The following is an 8,761-nucleotide window of genomic DNA, read 5'->3' as shown; positions in this document are numbered from 1 at the left end:
AGGGCACATTGGGGGCACATATATGGCAACTGAAAAGTGCTTGTGAGCACCATTCTGATTCATAAAATCACACAAGAGACACCCTGCAGTCTTGTGGACAGGCACAGGCGACATTAAGTAGGCCATTTAATCAACCCTAAACATGGGGTGTCTACTCCTGCTCCTGGTGGGCAAAGTTTAATTCCATCCTGTCCCAACACACCTGCCTTGATGTTTCTAGCTCAATATAAAGCATTTTTAATCGGAACATCAAAAATGTGTTTGATTAATGCCATCACATAATAGATATTCAAGGTTTTTTTTTGAGACTCAAATCATGTAAACAAGAAAAATAAAATAAAAAATAAAATAAAATATAAATATTTATTCAAAAAATTAAGTACTTGTAATTAGGTTACATTTTACTAATACTATATACTAATACTCTATCTAAAGAGCATAAACATTTCTATTGATTACATGTTATTCTCACAATGGCAGTACATTATTTATAATTAATTGGATCTACTCATTTGTTATATTTAAAATGTTCCATTCTATAAAACTCTACTGCTTATATTAATTCAGTCTTCCAGTCTTCCATGCAGGGTTTGTGAAAATGCACACACAGACTAGTCTGAGCCTGTCACTAAAAACCGTCACTTTCCCAACATTGCAATACTGCATATCTAATCATCTCCTGACAAGCATTAAGTATTATTTTAATTATCACTCAGTGAGTCATTTAACCTTGTATTACTGTATCTGGAAGGCTTTTGTCTTTCAAACACATTAAAATGTACAAATTTATGTAATTTCTTATTTACAGGCCATGCAATGCAAGGATTATTTTTTTGTCCGCTGAATGTCCTTGCCATGATATATTTACTTGAAGTAAGGCCTTAGATTATATATAATATAATATATAATAAGTTAAGTCAATAATAATAATTATAATAATTATAATAATAATAATAATAATAATAATAATGATCAAATTAAGTTCATAGTTGTCTGATGTTGGTTAATGGTCACATAGCATGCAGGTAAACAAATATTTGTACTTATCTTTTTAGTAATTGTTTTTATTTTGAGTGGTCAAGTCTGCCCAGAGCCTACGGCTATGCTTTCCTGGGCCGCTGCAAGTGTCAGGCTCGAGTGGAACCTTTCACCGTGTTCTGAGTCTACGTGGTTGAATGATTGGTTTCTCGGGAAGGCCCGTACTGATTCTCAGCGCCCTGCCCTGGTGCCTTTCTTCTCAGAAGTGCATCAGGAGATCACAAAGTTATGGACAGCGCCCTACAGTGCTTGAAACCAATCGACTGACTCCTCCATCCTCACTACCCATGATGGCGGTGCAGCTAAGGGGTACTTGGAAATCCGCCTAGTCGAGCGGTCTGTGGCGATGCAACTGTGTCCCAGGACCGCTGTGGACTGGCAGGGTGCCCTGTGTCTCCCCTCCCGAAGACACGCTGTTGCTTCCATCCCATCATCAGCTGCAGCACCTCTGCCTGCGCATCACCGAGGGCATCCCCCTGCGTCCGCCTCCGCCCCTGCGAATCCCAAGCAGCAGCCTCCATCAGGGAAGCAGGGGGCTGGACGCAAGGGAGGTGCCCAACCCGCTCAGGGCCCGCCAAATCTGCAGGCAAGTGCAAGGGGAAGCAGCCCTGAGATGGTTAGCTTGGGAAGAACAGGAGCTGCTCTGAGGGAGATGGTGTCCGCACTCCTCCCTCACCCCTGGAGGAGGACCGGGGGGGTCCCACTGTTGTCAACACTCTGCCACTGGCTCTTCGGAGTCCAGTAGTACCCACGTTTTCAATAAAAGAGCAGTTCCCTCTCTCCATGGGCCCCAAGAGGGCCAGTTTGTTAGTATGGAATGCCTCCAGGCTTTACCACTCCCTTCCTCGCCAGGGACAGCAGTGTGGGCTCCGAGGACGCCCCCAGGCCTTCTCACCCACACTCCGCCCCACCCTGAAATACTCGGACAACACTCCGGGCTGCCCAAGTTGGGTCTGTCTATTCCAACTCGCTGCCCTACTTGACCGCTGGTATGCCGGTGGTGCCGTTGGTCCCGCTGGGTCAGACTTTGGGGGCTTAGCTACAGCTCCCCGTACCATCAGACTCGGCTATACGATTCAGTTTGCCTACCGGCCTCCCAAGTACAAGGGCATCCTCTTCACCTCTGTGTGAAGCAGCGATGCTCAAGTCTTGAGATCGATTTGCTACTGGCGAAGGACGCGATCGAGCCGGTTAAAGACAGTACTTTTGACTGCATTAGCTATCAAGAGGGTAGGGGACCTGCATGCACTTTCAGTCAACAAAGAGTTGCCCAGTTACGTGCCCAAGGTTCCTACCACTCCCTTCCGGGATCAAGTGGTTAACCTGCAAGCACTGCCTTCGGAGGAGGCAGACCCAGCCCTAGCTTTGCTTTGTCCCATCCGCGCTCTTCACGCTTACATAGACAGGTACCAAAGCTTTAGGACCTCAGATCAGCTCTTCGTCTGTGACAGAGGCCAACGGAAGGGAAAGGCTGTCTCCAAGCAGAGGTTAGCACACTGGACAGTGGATGCTATAATATTGGCCTACCAGTCCCAAGACGTGCCTTGCCCATTTGGGTTGCGAGCACACTCAACAAGAAGTGTGGCTTCTTCCTGGGCGTTGGCTCAAGGCGCCTCGCTGACAGATATATGTAGAGAGCTGCAGGCGGGGCGACACATAACATGTTCGCTAGATTTTATAGCCTCTGTGTAGAGTTGGTATCTTCCCAGGTACTCGCCCCCAGTGGCCAGTAGTGCTAAGTGCCCATTCTAGTGTTGGCTTGCACCGCCATTCCCTCCCTCTGGGCCAGATATGTGCATTTATTATCTCCAGTTGTGTTCCCCAGAAATTGTTAACACTGTCAAGCTCCTCTGTCATCCCTTCGGTTCCAGGCGTTGCGGCTGTCTGACGCCAGGCCTGCACCTGTATGCTTGTGAAACGTGTATGTAGGCTGGGTTCCATATGTAGCGGTTCCATAACGGCAACTCCATATGTGTATATTCCACAGCACCGCTACCCTCTCGGCCAGCTCTGTGTCTTTCCCTTGACAGAGCCCGCTCTTTCATCTCTGGAGGTGTTTTTTCCCCCCTGAAACTCGGTTGGAACCACCCCAGAGACTGCCATATTTTGCACTACCCTGGCAGGTTAGTCCCAGTGTGTGTGTGTGTGTGTGTGTATATATATATATATAGAGGTATATTGATATCCCCCTTTCAATGGAGACGTACGTCCCGTCGCCATGTGCTGCACTTCTGCTAGGGGGCTGAGTCACTAGTCTCGGCTCCTCAGCAGAAAACAATGATGCAGTATTCCACTTCCTTATTTATACCCATGTCGCAGGGTGGAACGTGGAATGTGTGAAACGCATGCCAATCTTCATTGGCTCGTTTTTAACACTTGAAGTAGATTGGTCTCTGAAAATAGATCCCCAATTCGTCTGTCAGTTCCGACGTACGTCTCTGTTCCCTCCTTCAGGGAACGAGGGTGACATACATTACCGAGACATTATGTGTGTATTACACGGTGAAGTACGTATTATATGCATGCAAAAAAAAATGTTTTTGCATATTAATTGCGCAATAAATACAATCTGTGCAATAGATACGCACTTTCATGTTCATGTTGATAATAGCAAGGAATTAAATGTATTTTCTTTTCATTTTGTATTTTTATATCAATATGGTACAACATAGATCAATATAATATATAAATCAATATAGATGATCCTATTCAAATCAATGTGATAGACGAGTTAGGCTTAAAGTAATCTAAAAAGCAATCAAAAAGTAGTCAGAATACTACTTACATTATAATGAGTAATCTAGATTACATTAACTGTAATTTTGAAATCAGTTAAGTAATCTATACCCAGATCTGTCTGCCAAAAAAACGTCACCAAAAAAGTAAACTGGTGTTGGTGACCGATTACTCTGAATGTCTTTTCATTGTCTGTTTTTGTCCAGAATTATTTGCAGTGTGGACCTGACTTTATGCTGGTTAGTCAAGTCAGTCTATATGGTGTTTTTGTTGTTGTTGTTTATTTGTTTGTTGTTGTTTTTGTTTTGTTTTTTTTGGGGGGGGGGTAATATATATTTTCTATATATAGTATAGAAAACTATAATTACCTTAGAAACCATAAGAATCAAAGGACTCAATGTTTGGGAAATGTACAAATAAGGAGAACTTAAAATAAAGAGATGTAGGTCACATCCCAAGACTCAACTTTCTCTTAAAGAATGCAAGAACCAAAGAAAATCTGTAGCAGAAGAACACTTGAGCGTGCTCAGATGAAATCAAAAGAATAAAGCTCATTTACTTCTCCAAATGATGTTCCTGAAATTGAGTCAGTTCCCCTCCCAAATCCAGTTACCTGTACCATATTTGGCCAATGTGGCCTGGGGAGCTCTTTGATGATGTAATGCCCCATACAGGTTAAAAGACTTTCTTCTTAATCCAGACCACCGCTGACACTCCAGAGATCAATGGGGGTGGGGCCTGATCAATAGAATTACATACAAATCTCTGTCACTTTCCCGCAAACAGTCCTGGCACACAATCTGTCTTTCTGTGAATTGTCTTGCTTCTGTTCTTCCTCACTGTATAGTCAGATAAACCTGAATGCTGTGAAGTGTGTGTCTTAATAAAGCAGTGCATTTGATGCATTCACTGAAGCAGAACAGAAAGAAGTCTTGCAAAAACACTATTACACAAATGAGAAGTCATCAGAGCATTTAATTGACCTGATAGTATAACAGTATACACGCAGCCATACTATATGGCTTATTACGCTTACTTTGTTAAAGGGGGGGGGGTGAAATGCTGTTTCATGCATACTGAGCTTTTTACACTGTTAAAGACTTGGATTCCCATCCTAAACATAGACAAAGTTTCAAAAACTAATGTTGGACGTTTGATGGAGTATTTCTGTGTTAAAAATACTCCTTCCAGTTTCTCACAAGTTTTGGAGAATTTTTCAAGTAAGGGTCGGCTTGATGTTAATAGAGCGGAAGGTCCTTGTATGGGCCGTACGGGCTCTTCTCCCGGAAGGGTGCGCGCGCGACTAGAGCGAGAGAACAAATGCACGCCCGTAAACACTCAGGTGCAGATCCAGTCGATCCAGACGCCGCGCTCCACTTTATTCCTATGGGTGACATCAAGCGACTTCAATGCTTCAGCACAGCATTCCGGGAAGGCAGCGCTGCATTTGACCCGATTTGAACGCAGAAATGACGGGAAGCTTCACAACATCGCTTCAGTCGTGTCGCAAAGTGGATCTCCACCGTTCACTACTGTCAGGACTTCGTCAAATCATACCAAAGAAGTGTGTTTTTGACGGAGCGGTCCCAGCGATAAAGGTTCGGTCCTGCTTTGGAAGCAGCCGGTGAGTAAAACTGCTTCAAATGTCTCTGCTGTTGGCTCATCGAAAGTAAACATCAGTAAACGACACGATCGCGTGCTTCGTCATTCAAATGCGCTAACAGACTCTATTGTTGTTCTATGTACACTAGTCTGACGTGCAAAACCGGTTTGCTTGCTACTGCTAAGGTATAATCACATACAATAGTCCATAAACCGAATCATGTCCTCAAAAACTGCGAGTGAAGACACACAAATGTTGACAGGCCACTAAATACAGTACATACCACAGAGACGGACATCTGCTGTTGCCGTTTCTCCTGTTCAATTTATTTCAGCCTCCGAATGATTCTGGATCATTATCTGTGATAGCCATGAGTTTCTCCACGCTTGAGGACGTCACCTCTTTGCACGCTTGTCATTCTTTAGCTCCGCCCACTCGATACGCCTCTAGGCGCTCGTTTTTTTCCGGAAAGACTCGGTACAGCCAATTTTTCTTTTATAAATATAATACAACTAAAGACTTTTTGGAGATATGAAGGATGCAATACTACTCTATAGGTACTCAAGATTGACATGAGATTGACTGAAACTGAGTGTTTCACCCCCCCTTTAACACATGAGTGACAGAAAAAAGAGTAATGTAAAAAAAACAGAGCGATACGTGTCCCAGTGCAGTCAAGATAAATAAAAATGCATAAAGGGGTGATGTTAGGCATAATGGAAAAATGTGGATTTACTATTACCAAGTCATTTTTAGTTAGCTACAGGTACTGAGAAATTTCCATGAAAGTTTCCATGTTAATTTAACTGCTCTGATATTTAGTTTTTAACTCAATTGTAACAAATGTGAAGCAGTTTTCATTTTGGTTTGAGTGATAAGTATATACCGCTACTGTAATATACACCATACCACACACACCTATACTAAATTAAGTTTATGTAAAGGCCCTTTGCCTTTCTTTAACAAGATTCTGTGCTCTCTAAAAGGTTAATGAGGAATGTGTATGTTTTGGCGTGGTACGTGGTTTTTCGTGTGCTTATGATACGCACTTTACGCATATGATACGCATACCCACAAGAGCTGATCTATATATATCAGGGTTTCTGCAGGCTTCACCTAGTCAAATTTAAGACACCGCGGGAATCTTGAATATATATATCAATATCACTAGAGCTGCACAACTCTGGATAAATTGAGAATCACTTTGTTTTTTCTTTTGTTCTTCAAACAGAAATAAAGACTATCCCATGATTTTACACAGACAACTAAACAAAATAATGTACTACAGGTTCTAAAAAATGTTACTTGCTGCAGTCTATTTAAAATGTTTAATTGCTTTGAATTAATTATTATTTTTAAAAAAATCTGTTTGAAGGAATTATTCCATGACTCCTTCATAAATACTTCACTTGTTTCATTACCGGATGAATCAGCTTTTCCAAACAAATGAACAATTGAATTGAATGATTCAATGACAAACACTTTTTAACAGTTATTTGTCGCCCCCTGATGGCATAACAATGTAACCAATACAATCGTTATTTGAAGCACCAAGTGCTCTATTTTGATAGCTACCATAGACATCAGTGTTTTTATCCAAAATATAAACTTTTATACCAGTACTTCTGTTATAATTAGAATTTTTGCAACATAATAATAATTGCTTCTCTGAACGCAAATTTGAATGTTCCAGTGTGATTTGGAGATCGTGTGGGTGTTTGAATCAAGATCAATCTCTGATACAGTCAAAAAGGCCAAGACCTCTGAGGTGCGCAGGCCAAAATTACAGGTAGCATGTGTTTTAAACTGGGTATTTTATGTTAGGTTAACTAACATATCTATCATATCATATTTTATGTTAGGTTAACTAACATATCTATCATATCAATATTCCCTATCCCCTAATAGTCCACACAAAAAAACACAACACAAAAATGTATTTATGGCTCTAATGTTTTATTTCTTTTTAAAAGTCATGGGACACTAAAGTGTACCTTATTCATGTAATGTCCCTTTTATTGGTAATGGCTAGCTCCTGGCAACAAGACTAGGGTGTTTCTCTTTTTTCTTCCTGTATTTTCATTACATATTAAAAAGCATCTCTGGGGAAATTAAGCTGCAGGTACAACAGAAATTAAGAACAGATCTTTGTCACGGCATAGCCAGTTGTAGATGATGAACAGGAAGATGTTTGCGACAGTTTATCTCCATTATCTCCCAGCCCTGCAGCAAACACATGCACTCACATGAGCAGGGGTGCGACTAGGCAGGGGTTAAACCCATTGCACCATAAAACCAGAGCTGTTCATAAAACGGGGGAATAAGATGGAGAAATAATATTTCAAGTGTGATTAGTTCATCCGCAGGGCACCTTGTGCGATTGAGGACGGGGTCGGTTGGGGGGGTGGGGGTGGGGGTGTTGTGCACAAAGAGCAGTAAATTATATCTAGCCTTTGAATGATTCTTGCAGATCCTATTACAACAGTGAGCGTGAGAGAGCGAGAGAGAGAGAGGAAGGGAGAGAGAAAGAGTTGCAGCAGAACAAATCGGATGAATTCTGTTTCCAGCTGTCTGAATGATTGGGGGGGGGGGGGTGTTCTGAATGCTAAGTGCAGCGAACTGGGCTTAAGGGAAAGGGTAGGCAATAAAAAATGCATTTGTCTCAATTCATTATGCTGTCATTGTTACACGCAGGTACCAGCTGCTAAAACACAGCGTATACTGTAAATTCTCTTTGTTATCCACTTCTGCCAGCCTTGTGCCCTCTCTCTGTGATTGGCCTTCCTCTCTTCCTCCAGCCTATAAAGAAAACTAAAGTGTAACTATCTTCTTTTTCATCTGAGCCTGTACCTGCTGGCCTGCTGGAATATTTGAGATGCTCTTGTCCCCCATTTGTCACCTCGAGTGATGATAAAGTAGCTGACACTGGCTATTGCATTAGCGCTTCGGTGAAGATTGCCTCCTCGCGAAAAAACGTAAGACAGGCAGAATTTACTCGCCCCGCTCTTCTGTCTGCCGTGTTTGTGTGCAGTCACCCAAATATTGTGCCTGATCAGAGATTTCCCCGGCTCAGCTGAATTAAAAACACACACAAGTGATGAATAATTTCCACATTTGTCATTGTGACCGTGTGCTCTCTTAAAGGTGAAGTGTGCCATTGTTTTGTGCTATAATATTCTATATACTATCGCTATAAGTAAAAGTAATTTGTAAAATTATTACCTCATAAATGTCTCTTTTGGCACTGTCCAAACATAGTTTTGTGTGTGTTTTTGTTTTTTTGCATTTAAAAAAAAACATTGACTCATCCAATAGCATGAATTTGGGGTGGGACTATCTACTTGAATGACCATTGGCAGATTAGGGAGTGTTTGGGAGAAGGTA

The sequence above is a fragment of the Pseudorasbora parva genome, chromosome 1, assembly GCF_024679245.1.
Source record: "Pseudorasbora parva isolate DD20220531a chromosome 1, ASM2467924v1, whole genome shotgun sequence".
Taxonomy (NCBI): Eukaryota; Metazoa; Chordata; class Actinopteri; order Cypriniformes; family Gobionidae; genus Pseudorasbora; species Pseudorasbora parva.
The sequence above is the reverse complement of the archived record's forward strand: the minus strand, read 5'-3'. Positions refer to the sequence as shown.